Below are 13,645 nucleotides of genomic sequence, written 5' to 3' on the forward strand. Positions count from 1 at the left end.
CCGGCGACGTACGTCACTGTTTCCTCGAGGAAAATCAAGTTGATGAATAGTTTTGTATATTGTAATGTAGATTCAAAATACCTACATCAATGTAAAACTTCTCGGAGCGTACGTTTCAGCTACTCCGGGGAATAAATTAAGCCTGACCATGGTTTAATAAACTTTTCACAACTTTCAAGGCATTCAGCAAAAGATTTATAGTTGTAATCCCATAATGTTTACGTTTATCCCTGTCCCGACGCCCATTGTCGCCATCCTGGAAGCAGTATTTTAGCACAAATATTTGAGCATACATAAGTGCCTCATTCGACTGAATATTTTATGTGAATCCTACCATCTGGTGAGGAATATGGATAAAAGCGTGATAAAAAATAGTGACGTAAAAAACTGAGAGTAAAAATATCACGTCAAAAAATCAATTAATTTGGTAAGTAAAAATAAACAACTTTCATAAGGAGGAATCGACTTTCAGACCTATCGCTATGCAGGTTTTTTAATAGAAATTAAAAAGATTACATCAGAATTTGCGAGTGCTTCAGCTAGTGTATTCATGGACATTAAGAAGGCATTTGACAGAATTCGGTACAGTGGCGTATTTTATAAATTACACAAAATTCAAAAAAGAAAACATAGACTTCATATTATCAAAACCCTATAAGCATCTAGAAGTACGAATTGACGACATTCTTTCCCTTTTTCCCCTGAACAAAGGCTCCCTCAGGTATCGCCGCTTTCACCCTTCTTTTATAATGCATACTGCCATGACATTTATAACCATGGCTTAAAGGACACAAACATATAGACAAAGTAGAATACATATTGCAATGGTAGGCAATTATCTCATGTATCAATGCCGTACTAAGGTGAAATACATGTCGTTAAAACTAATTCAAATTGGCCGTGCAATTATTATCCTTGAAATACTGGCTAAATCATTCTATCAAATAATTTTCAAATAAAAATTAACAATTAAATGCTTTAGAATTAAATAGCCGATAATTGCCTTGTTTTAGATGTAACAATTTGAAGGCGAGTGTTCAGGCTTTTGATGCCAAAGTCATGGATTTTACATGTAATTTTAATGAAGACAATAGAAAGATGTACAGGGTGGCGAAAAGTTTGATGTTCACGTTGGTACGACAAAAGATACTACATCGATCCAATTAGAGACAAGCCGCCTAACCTCGATTTTTGTCTAATTGGATCGATTTTGCATTTTTCGTCGATTGCAACTTCCAACTTCCAACATCCCACGTGCATTAATTTCTCAAACAGATAACGGCAGATTACACTGAGGAAATTTTTAACACTTTTATCCACGGAAAAATCAACGCCTCTAGAAAGATTCAAATTGCAGAACTTAAAGATAAGAGAATGTCAACATTATCGTGAGTAATTCAGAGAGGAACCCCAAATCTGGCTAATCTTCCAGCCTACCTCCTATGCGATTCCACATTCACATGTCGGGGTTTTGAATAACAAAATTTCTTAACGTTTAGTGTCGGGCCCAAAAATTAGAGGAAGAAAGCAACACATAGAAGAGACGGATCAGAGATGTTCAGGCTCATAATATGAGACAAACGATTGGATAATAAGTTATGGATGGAGAGAAATAGATGGCCGTTGAGGCGGTTCAATATCAATAGCGCCCTCTATTATTCAATAGATGGCACCAAATCAAAACTATTATTTCTCATTAATTACGGAAAAGTGGACGTTCGAAAGCTTAGTATTCTTCAAGTTAATAATAGTCCATCGGCTGGTAATTTAGGTCAGCAATAACGATTCGCCTAGAAACCGAAATATAAACATATTAAGTATTGAAGTCGGATCGATTTTACTTTCGCTGCTACGAGGAAATTTCGCTCCAGGCTTTCATACAATTTCCATTACAGTTTGAAGCAATTTTCTCTGCTTAATACCGAAAATTAAGTCTACAACATTGCATTATCCATCCCCAGATTCACCCTGTAAGGTCCCGTGCAAACGTAGTCTTTTTACAAGTTGCTTCGCTTACACAGGGCCCCCGCATAAAAAGGCAATTAAGTTTCCACTTTCCAGAGAAAAGTTCATTAGGAAAGAAACAATTACTCATTCAAGGCATTTTTGGTTATTATTTTTAATTTCAGTTTTATCGTTGTAGGAGTAAGTTGAATAAAAAAACCAACGTACGAAATGCGGGAATTAACGGTTCAAGGTAATGAGCTACACAAGAAACTAATGTTTATCTAGAATTAAACTAGTGCATAAATCTTACTTAATGTTAACAAAACGCTACTCCAAAGCCGCAGACTTTAAAATATTAACAGCTTATAACATTGAGAGTAAATATTTGGTTGAGTTATGTGCTTGGGGCTGCCGACAAACACTATTAACGGGTTTGCAAAGCGTTGCACCAAAATTATAGGCATCAATGATGCCTAAAAAGTTACATAAGAACCTTCAGAATAGGCTGCATATGTCTAAACGTGATTTCTCGGAAAAACAACCGGAAAATGGTAATATGTGAGATACAACCACCTGCACGCAACACTTTCAGAATATTAAGGAATCGCGCTTGTATTAGAGGACTGAGTATTGTCACAGCCAAAGATTATCCTACATGCATCTGTTGGATTGTATGTGCGGATGAGTAATGGAAATATAGCACGGGCACTATTTTAATGAAAAATAAGTCAGGATTCCTTGTGAGCAAATACAATTTTCTAATGCTAATGGCATCGGTAAATAAAAATTTAAATGATCAAGATGCATTCAGGTTGGAATGGATACATCTAAGCAAGGTCTCATACCATCAATTTCAGCAATTTATTAAAACGCTGGATTGAAGCGCAATAGCCTTAGGTAAATATATCTCATATTCGTGGAATGAGGTAAAATGTAGAATTTTTGTAACGGAAATTGGCAATATTCGTTTTTACGTGATTAAAATACATCAGAATTTTTTGTTGTCTTTTCCATTAAAAACGTGCGGCATATTACTCGTTCAATACTTTGAACTTTGATATTGCGGAAAGAAATATGAGCTACTTATTTATATGCTCAAAGTCTCATTTCACAATTTTTATTCGACGTATAATTGGGGGAGCAAAGTAGGAACTAATATCAATTTACGGGAGCCCAACAAAACAGGCAAAACTTACTGGATATTTTTTTTTTTTTAAATTAATTTCCAAATTGAATATTTCGATATTTCCCTCGCCACACTAATATAACTTCAAAAAGGCTTGAAAAGCTCAGGGGAAAAATTATATTTAATATTTTTTACTGATAATGAAAGTCTACGAAATAAACATTAACCATGACTTTACGGGGTTTTATCTCCATTAACTCAATCAATAAGATCATAAAATCTCTGAGTCAACCAGAACCGAAACAGAACCAATCAATTTCCATTGAAAATGATAATGTCGAAAATGTAACTTGGTTTTGATTTTTCAGGGCCGGCGTAAGCAGTTGGTTCCCTTCTCAGAGTTTACTTTTCAATGTCAAGCCACATATTAATGCTTCTATTACGGCTTACACTAACAAGACTATTTCACCCTTACGTAACCAGAATACCACATAATTTCATGACAAAATCATCACTCAAGACAAATGAAACCGTTTTTGGGGCTAACAAATTGCGGCCTGCCAGAAAATTACTTGTCTTAATATTTAACAGAGGCAATTTCCTCGGGTTTCTTTGTTTTGCGGTTCTTAGATTAAGTGGTCGATCTATAACCCCGTTTCCATTCTAGAAGATTAATTTCCTAGTGCAGTTTAAGTTACTTTTACGCTTCAAAAAAGAAACTCTCACATATCCTAAAATCAATAATTGCGCCTTTGGGATTTACAGCTTTCTGCTGTGCATGAACGCACAAGTAAATCAGGGCATCAACTAAAAGTAAATAAAACAGGGATCCGATCTTTTGTATTCGGATATAAAAGGGGAATCTCGAAGTAAACTTTAAGTTCTCCAAGGGATTGAGTCTCCTCTGTTTAAAATACTTCCGAAACTTCGGAAGAAATTTGCTTTGGTTCATTTGAAAATCTAGTTTTACTAATGGCCAAGAACGACAACGAATCAAATTAGAAACAGTTTGAAGCGAGTTTCTTTACGGTTAAGTAGCATAAACAAAAAAGCGGCACGCTTAGACGTTGCCAAAACTAAAATAGCTTTAGGTCACCTGAAATATCCGTATGTGACCGGAAAATGTTCAGCACACACAACTTTATTTGCAGTGATTTCTTATCAAACGAAGCTAAAATTTTAGATCCCAACAACGAAAGTCATCAAGCAAACCGACACTCGAAGCCATATTTACATCGCAGCCTTTGTGACTGTCGTTTAAGCTCTATATTTTCGTCAAAAGCTTAATCCATTGTCTCTTCCCTTCTTTTTAGCGGAACTATCGCCAGAAACTTTTAAAAGCGAAGCGCAGAGGGAAATTATAATAGAGGAATTTCCCTGGAAATTTTAATCTTCGACCGTTTATTTTTTCAACGACAAAATTTGTCTTAATTAAAGTTGATCCAGAGTAATGGCTTATTAAACATTTATTATTCCACTTAATGGGAACGTTTATTTATCGAAAGGGGGATTTTTAGTGCCCCAACCGAGACAAAAATGTTAGATAACTTTGTAAGCGGGATGATGGTAGTTCCCGCTTTGGAAACCTACTTGCAGAGTTGCAATGCACTTTCATTAAGAGTCATTTATAGAATGAGAAAGTTTGGTTCGAGTCCATAAACAGGCCATATACGTAATTGAGTCCGTCTCACGTGAATGCTTTGAAGCCAGAGATAAAGAGGGGGGGGAGCCGTTTCTTGAAGATTTGTGACCGGAAATGGGTCGAAACTAAGACCTGTTTAAGTGGAAGGATTTACTTCAAAATGGAATCATTATTCAAAATACCAGCAGAGTTAGGAGTGAACTGTGAGCTATTTTCGTATAAGGCCAGATCACAGTTTGTGATTTTTTGAATGTCACTTCAATGTAGAATTATTCGCCAAGATAAGTAGCAATTAAGAAAAGGCTAAAATTATCTGTCGGGTAGTCTAGAAAAACGAGCTTACCACGAAAGCCTGATCAATGAAATATTTGCATAATGTTTTTTACATACTCCCTTGCTAATAATTCACTTTACTGGACTCGTTGGTTTGTGGGAGGGAATGATTTTCATTACATAAAGGACCACAACCCTAGAATAACATAAAGGCCCAAGAACGCCGCAATTTTTGAACGTAGCAAGCACATTTTTCAATTATTAATAAATTTTCTTGCCACATCTCCTTTCCGCCAGCATTTACCCCTCGTTAAGATCGAGATTTTCGCGTTTAAGGTCTTTATTAGATGTGGAAACGGGTTAAAGTTCTGACGATTTGAAGAATATGGTAAACAACTAGTGTGATTTTTAACTCGTCAAGATTAGGACCTCTTTGATAATCTCACGGCTGACGCTTTAAAGGCAATATCGAAACAGGTAACTTGTGAGAAGCCGAAAACCGCATAATCATTAAGAACAATATTCTTAAACATCCCTCTCTTGAACAGATTATACGATATATTCATTAAAACCATAGACTTATGATTGTCTTCAAAAGTTCCTTTTCGAGCATTGATATCTAACGAAATAACGGCAAACTTGGCTTTGGCCAATCCACTAATAACAATTCCTGAAACATCAATGAACCAACAATTGCCCCAGCAACCTCAAAAGACCTAAGCTGTAGCTCAAACGTCTATTATATATCGGGCGTTTCTAAATGATCTGTGCAAAACATACATAAATATTCGGACCATTTAGAGGCACCCTATAGGTACTAGGGAATCCAATCCCGGGACCCCGGCTATAAATGATAATATCGGGATCCTGATCCCGATCTCGAAAATGTGTGGAACAACAAACAAGTGCGGAATCGGATTTAGTTCGGTAGCATCCCTGGGAATGAAATACGTTCGCAGCTAGATGATTCCACTTTGGATGCATTGGTATTATTGAGAGGATTTTCGTATGTAGAAGAGATCCTTTCATTTTGATGATGCAAATTTGTATGTAAAATAGAAGTTTCGGTGTTAATCGTACTAAACCAACGTTTCCTAATTCCCATCAATCTCAAAATTTCGAGACTTTTTCGGCCCAAGATCAAAATCTCGGGATTATTAACTTTGCTCCCGTAATCTCGAAAATTGGATTCCCTAAGAGGTACCTACTTATTATGCAGATATACATATAAAGCAGCTTCAGTCAATCGATTCTCCAAAAGTCAAGGCGGAGGAACCAACAACTCTATACACGAAAGGGGACTCAATCAGCCACCCTTCTCAATTTGTCTTGTTTATCTCGAGACTTTCAATCCGCATTTCAATTTATTCCCCTAAATAATCCGTAAGCTGAATATACTTATTCAATCAGGCAGAAATGTCTGCTTTTTTCCGTAACAATGGCAAATGCGATATGTGAGAGAAAATACGATGCGAGTTAATGGAAACTTGTAAGAGGCTTTTACATAAATGCTCCATGGAAGCTGTTTTGAATATTGCTTAATTACTTTTGAGTTTCTATCTATTCTCTAATTTGGGCGGCTGGTGGTTCAAATGCCGTCATCAATTTTTACAACCCTCCAGGGGTGATTCCAAGGGGGGCTTTCCCGAATCGAACATATAGTCGCTGCTGAAAGAATCCTTTAAATCAGGAATAATAATCCCTTAAGTATCAGAATCACAATATTATTGACGATTTCTAAAGGTAACATAGACATATGACCTTAAAATGACAAATACGGTAATCTACACGTCCAATGCAACTGCGCAGAATTGATGCTCCTACATAACATCTATTATGCCTCCACTTTTCATAGAGAACTTTTTCCAAATCAAGAAATACAGGTACATTACTGTGCACTGCTTCACGCTGACAAGCTTGCCACTTACAGCACAACGTATCATCACTCGATATTTGTTTATAATAGTACCACCAGTAATCAATGGAAACAAAATCCAAATACCACGTAAGAACAATGCCTTGCCGAATATCACGAATACTTGCAATGATAAATGAAGGGTTGTTGATTGATTTTATGTCCCCGATTGCTATATTTCTAGCGAACTTGGAATTAAGTTTCCTTAACGACATATTTTCCTACGTGACAATTCCCCTTTTAGATAGGAGGAAAATTCGGAAGTTTATCTCAAAAAATCCGCCGAAAACACATAAAACATACAAACTTACAATTTTCGTAGCAAACTCTCCTTGAAAACAGAAACTAAACAATTCTTTAAAAAGTCCCGCCTAAACTTCAAGTCCAGTGGTAACTTTAAAAGTCGTCATCGATTTGAAAACACCCCCAGCTACTGATTTTTCTACTGAATACGTGACGAAATCGAACAATCGCGATAGTTGGAGCCCAAAACAAAAGTTTGCGTACACCCTGTAGAAGGAAATCGACGCTCCGCGCGCCACTGAAAACCCATGCACAACTACCGACGGATTTTCCGAAACTAACGCGAAATTTTCTCTGCGCGTTTCTTTTCTATCATACGTTAACCCCCACCGCCGGATTTCCCGCGACCCCACCACTGGCCTCCCGCGTCGCCATGGCAACGACGCCGACGTCCTTTGTTTCTTTCCAAGTTTGCGGAGGCGTCGGGGTGGAAGAAATTCTGGATTATGAATTGGCACCGAATTCGGACCGAAGAACTTTTAAATTGTTGTTACCGTACACAGTGTGACCGACTGACGGGAAAAAATGACCAGCTGTTTGTTATGACAGCAAATGTCAACGAAAATGGCCGCGTTAATGGTAGGGTAGTTTATTTGGATTAGGATTTATTAAACACTTGACCCGTGCTGAGTGTATTTTTTGGGGCCCTCGGATAAAATTACGGAACGTTATTCCGGCTCATATCCGACTTGATTGATTAGAGAGGTATTTGAACATAAAGTTGCTTATTTGGCATATGCTCAACTTAGCGTTAAAGCCGGGTTTTGACACATCGGAAATCCAACGTCCGATATCGGAAACATCACATTCCCAGTTAACTTTGATGTTAGACGTTTCACATGTCACGATGTCAGGAAAAGAGCTTTAATTTGGTGGAGCCCTGCAATGCTCTCATATCACAATCATTATCCGTTATATTTATATCCGTCTTATTTCGTCGCTTAGGCATACTTAGACCCAGAGAAATCACCATTACTTAAAAACTTTCCCAGCTTAGAAATAACTAAAAACATCGATTATTCCTTGGCATTTATGCCTCATGTAAAATTAACGTAAGACATCTACATAGGGTAAAATTTTAAAGTAGAAAATTCGAATTCACTATAAGAGACGTTAAAATTTCATTGTGAAACTACAAATTTAATAATTTATGGAATGCCGCTTGATATATTTTACTAGAACTTTATAGGTAAAGGAAATATTTTTTGAATTGTACCAGTGGCGCGCGCACCAAAATCATACGCTAATGGTTTCTTGGAAAATTAAAAATAATTTTTGAATTGCTTGTTCAATTGTGTAGAAATGAGCTCCTGGATTTCCATACACTTTCACTTCCTATGCGTTGCGCGCGCAACAATAAGGTAATAAACTTATTTTTCACGGGTTCATATTAGTATCCAAATCAACGAGATAGAGCAAATCAATGGCATCCAGCCATTTTGATGACGCTGTATCAGATTTTGAAGTTTTAAGCTGTAAACTTAGTTATTTTTCACAAGTTGTTGCAGTCGCAGAAAAAGTACCGAATGCAACTTGCACAAAATGACCATTTCCTACTTATATGACTTACTATATTTAGTGCTCGTTGTATAACATACTATTCCGTATGAAATGCACAATATACTATTCCCGTACGTGATTGTCACTTGTTAGGAAATAATACATTTTGTACCTAGTAAAAAGGCATCATATTCTTCGTCGAAGATGTGCGCCTTATCTAACAAGCGGCAGAGGCCACGAAAATCATTTTCATGCGAAATGCACATACTATTTCCCTGCAATTCAACATGAACTTCAAATGTGTCAATTTTGAACATCTATGCGGGAACAGTCAACCATATGGAAATATTTACTCAGCCTGGCCGGAACTAACTCGAATTTAGAATTCAGGGCTAAAGCACTTCTCAGACGGCGGTCTCATTTTGAACATCATGAGTTTTTACTCTAGTATACGTCCTCGCCTACACTCTGATATTTGAGTAGACAGATCAATCAGCATTTCATTCAGTTCTGATTTCACTTTAAGGGGTTTCCGCCGGTCCTTGAATAAACCTTGTCTTCCTTCAACTGCGTCTTTCGAATAAAAATTATTTATAATTCTCTGAGATGCAGAATACGATCTAGGCAATACTGCTATAATTCATACGTTTCTCGTATATTCAAAAAGTGTAATATTCTCTCTCTATGTCCAAACCTAAGACCTACTCTTGGCTTTCTTCATATTCCTATTATGATTAATCCTTTTATGTCCCGCAGTCAACCTTGATTCTTCCAAAACGCTCTTGTACCCAACCTTCGTAATACCTCTCAGCATTACCACATATTAAAATCTTGGTACAGCAGAGGCAATAAAAGGATATCCTCCAAATGCATCCAACGTTTTCCTCCAAGTTCCAACATTAAATCTAGCTTGCCAGATGCGTATGACGCTCCTTAATATAACTTCGAGAATTACGCTTCTTCGCGATGTTCCTTAAATTGAATTTAGCGACATAGGGAAACTTATTTCCTTTATGCCTACCCCCTCAGCACAATCATATTGTAAATATAAACCAAAGCGTATCCAAGGGTTTTGAGTGAAAAAAAGACGCACGAAATCAAATGATTTTTGTCTCCTTTTACAGCGGAAAAGCTCAGCTGCCTCGTAAAACCCACATAATAAAATGGGCTAGTTGTTCAAATATTGAAAATATTTTGCTGCACACGAACGCCATAAAACAACACATAAAATGACACGTAAAGAGTAATTTTGCTTTTTCGTTAGATATCCTCAAGAGGCACTATTATTGCTCTAGGAAGGTAACAGGAAATTTTTGTTTTTCTCTTGCTCTGATACGGTTTTATTCGCTGGAAATTCGGCCATGCTTTACAACAAAAAAATTCTACGTTTCTGACTATTTTTTCCATCACATCAAGGATTTGCCAAGGCGTAGCCTCGTTGATAGCCCTGATGTTGAATATAGACGCAGCAGTCTAATTAAACGATAATACTGCTTAGATTATGCAAAGCGAAAAGTTATTCCAGTTTGTATGCTCATCCGCGTTAGTGTTTAACAAGCCTCTTAAGGTAAGGCCAGTTTTTGTCGCTTTCATCATTCATCTGAACCGAAGGGTGTGCGAACGTGTGCTTTTTTAGCGAAAAGGGCTTTTACATAAACGTGGAGCTAAATCTAATAATTCGCGGCTTTTGATAATCCGAAACAGCTTTTTGGGAAAACCAACAGCGTAATGAGATAAAAATGTCGATACAGCGTTTTGAGAGCAACGAAAAGAGGGATTTGTAAAGCTTTTTCGCTATTAAAGAATTTTAGTAGGAAAACAAGATAAATCGTTTCTTATCACTTCTAGCGGCTGAGGCCCAAAATCGTAACTTTATCCAAATATTCCACAGCTGGGAACAAAATGACTAAAATGGCAATATCTCCTGTAAAATCAATCCCAGATTTAAAAACAGCCCCGATCGGAGAATTCCATTCGAAAAAAGGGCCAGACCATCGATTCCCGTCACTTCGCCAGATGTTTGAATATCTGCATGCACACGTAAGCCCTTATTGCGCCCTAGAATCGAAGTCCAGCGGGTTGAAAATTATTTCACCTGCATTCAAACTGTGCCGGCCACGAAGTCCTTATCGGCCGGATTATCGAGATAATTGAATTCTGTTTTTGAGGTTTATGTACTCAACCATTCGAGGATCGTCTGCTAAAGATAGCTTTGAAATTGGAGAGCAGATAATGTAGCTGAGAACAAAGAAGGCAATCTATATAATCTTTAAAGAAAATTATATGATTAAGCTTTTAGAAAATATATAGGGTGTCCCAGAAGCATTGGTACCGGTGAGTTCAGCGTGCCAATGGACAAAAACTATCGATTCAGCTAAATATGTTTTAAAAAGAATGTGACTTGTGTGCTTGTGCTGCTGAAAAATATCTGAAGCTTTATCCCCACAAAACATAACCAGATCATTGAAATTTGAAACGACCTTACGGCAAGCTCGGTAGGAGAACTGGTTCAATTCGTTCAAAACTGGATAATATGAGGCCAAAAATTCTCACTGCGAATCAATAAGAGGGAACCTTGGTTCGAATACTGAAGGATCGAGAGCTTAACAGCAGATACATTTCTGAAGCGACGAGGATCAGCAAATAAACAATTTCCAGCCTTCTACAGAAAGAGAAGCCATTTTCATACCATTTTACGTCTGTTCAATCTTCATTGTTAAGGAATTTTCAATCCAGAATTGATTTATGCACTTTGTTACTTCAAAAGTAACATCATGACCCTTTGCTCTTTAATAAAATATTGTTCACCGACGAGGCAACATTTCAAAGGAAAGGTATATTTAATTGGAGAAATGGCCATTCTTACAACACAGAAAATCCTCATTTAATGAAAGAACATCACTTTCAACATGAATTTTCAATTAATGTGTGATGTAAAACAGATATGATTTTGGAACCAGCTTAACTTCCGGCAAAACTGAATGGGAAACGGTTCTTGAGCGTCGTAACAGCTAATTGTGAGGAATTCCCTCAAGTGTTAAGACAAAGCTTTTGAATATGCAAGATAACGCTCATATTCATTACGCTCATATAAGGGAATTCTTGGATATGAGTCTTCTACGTTGATGGATTTATCGATCTGGATAGTGAACACCTGCGTCCACCACGACGTCCCAACTTAAACCTATCAAATTTCTGTTTTCGGGTTTTTTCAAATTTTAAATGAAATTTTAGAAAATATATCTGTATAAGCAATCGACATTTCGAAAATTTATTTAGAAAATGAGTTCAATTGAAGATATTATGGATTTTGTTAAATAAATTATAAGTTAACTAAATGTATTCGGAGTTTTCAAAGATTATTCGTGCTTTTGCCAAACATGGAAAAAGAAAGCCATATTTGAGATGACATTTGTTGTTCTAGAATTAAACAACATTCATAATATGTATTATATTTAAGAGTGAATTTTATAAATATGAAAAGTTCAAGCATCACCCGACCCTCGACACGGCTATGAATAGTTCAAGTTAGTTTATGTTTTTCATACATTTCAGAAATTTTTCTAATAGAACAGGACGGAAACTTCGATAAGTTTTGACTCGCGTGTTCTTTCAGGTAAATAGAATTCCTCAAGCTTAACTAATTTTTCAAACTATCCCCCCTATTAGAGGGAACTCTGCCTGAAAAATAATTAACCACCCCTGTCTAACTAATCTTAAGCCGCTTTTAGAAGTATACGCTTTCACCTGGAGGATGAATAAGATTCCAAGGATGGGGTGGTAACTTTCAGGATTACGTAGGATTTTTTCTTTGAAAGTTGCTCGAAACATAATTAACTTCTAGCCTAAACTCTGGATAATTAATTAAAGCTTTGTTCTAGAGGTGACAATTGCGGCTTGAATCAACTGGTAAACAATCCGAAAACACACTTAAACGACTGTTGAAAAAGATGTAGTTTGGAAATAAATGCAAACACTTGATTTAACATGTTGTAAATTTACTCATTTAGTAATTAATTTCTTGAGGCGGAATTTTCCCGATAATTCTCCGCAAGGTGTGCCACAAATACTGCATATTTAGACTAAAGAAGCTCCCGACACCTGTTATAGAGTAATTTTTCAATAATTCACTCAACAACGGAAAAAGTTACCTCACATTTTCCAAATTCTTGACCAAAACAACAGTGTTTCACAGATGTATACTCTGTACAACAAGAATGAATTGCAAAAAAATACGCGACGCTACTGATGCCGTTTTCCATCTTTGGCTGGAGGTTCAACCTCGGGAAAGAAAAGTTGAAGTTTTAACTAGTCAGATTTAAGCTAGTTCTTGGTTATCCCTCTTCAACTGGTACTTAGTTTACCTAGCTCACAATTTCAGTAGGTTTCCCATAGATCTTTTAACTCGATACGTCACCTGGGATGGTGATTCTACAGATATGATTTTATAAAGAGACAATATCTGAATCCTGCATATACGTTCATAGGGCCTTTATCTGATGATCCGAAACAGTTCGCAATTATTAAAGCAGGACGCAAAATGAAGGCAGTTTCCACATGCAGCGTTAATTGACAATTCTGGCGAGTTTAAAAGGCGAAAAATGCACGCTTGGTTGGCTAACCTCGATGGGAAGATTTAATTACTTAGCTAATATCCTACACCCAGTTACTATGGCAACTAATGAATTCAGCGGCCTGTCGATTCCTTCCGGCATGCCTGGCTTTTTCATAATTTTCGCTTTTAATAGATTTATAGGTATACAGTCTGTCCCAGATAAGGATGAACAGCATGAGGATCTCGGAAACGCTCGTAGATATAAAATCGCTTAAATTAGAAGAAAGTTGGACAAATTAAAAATCTGTCTTTATATCGGCCAAATTCCGAATCGTTATGAAGGTATCCGAAAAAAAACGAATTTAGCGGTTTTGTTTCTTGCAA

General features: G+C 36.8%; 2 protein-coding genes across 3 annotated transcripts in view; one reads left to right on the top strand and one right to left on the bottom strand.

Moving 5' to 3' along the window:
- LOC136416220 (1-phosphatidylinositol 4,5-bisphosphate phosphodiesterase epsilon-1-like) overlaps positions 1-7,473 on the bottom strand; it is a 76,907-nt gene extending 69,434 nt beyond the window's left edge. For both annotated transcript variants that reach the window (XM_066401310.1, XM_066401302.1), the window contains exon 1: positions 7,215-7,473. The gene's annotated coding sequence lies outside the window, so the exon portion shown is untranslated. The remainder of the gene's footprint in view (positions 1-7,214) is intronic.
- The window catches only part of Sf3b5 (splicing factor 3b subunit 5), a 167,332-nt gene that overhangs the window by 15,490 nt on the left and 138,197 nt on the right, over positions 1-13,645 (top strand). The gene's annotated exons all lie outside the window — the stretch shown is intronic.

The sequence above is a fragment of the Euwallacea similis genome, chromosome 2 (genome assembly GCF_039881205.1).
Source record: "Euwallacea similis isolate ESF13 chromosome 2, ESF131.1, whole genome shotgun sequence".
NCBI classification, from domain to species: Eukaryota; Metazoa; Arthropoda; class Insecta; order Coleoptera; family Curculionidae; genus Euwallacea; species Euwallacea similis.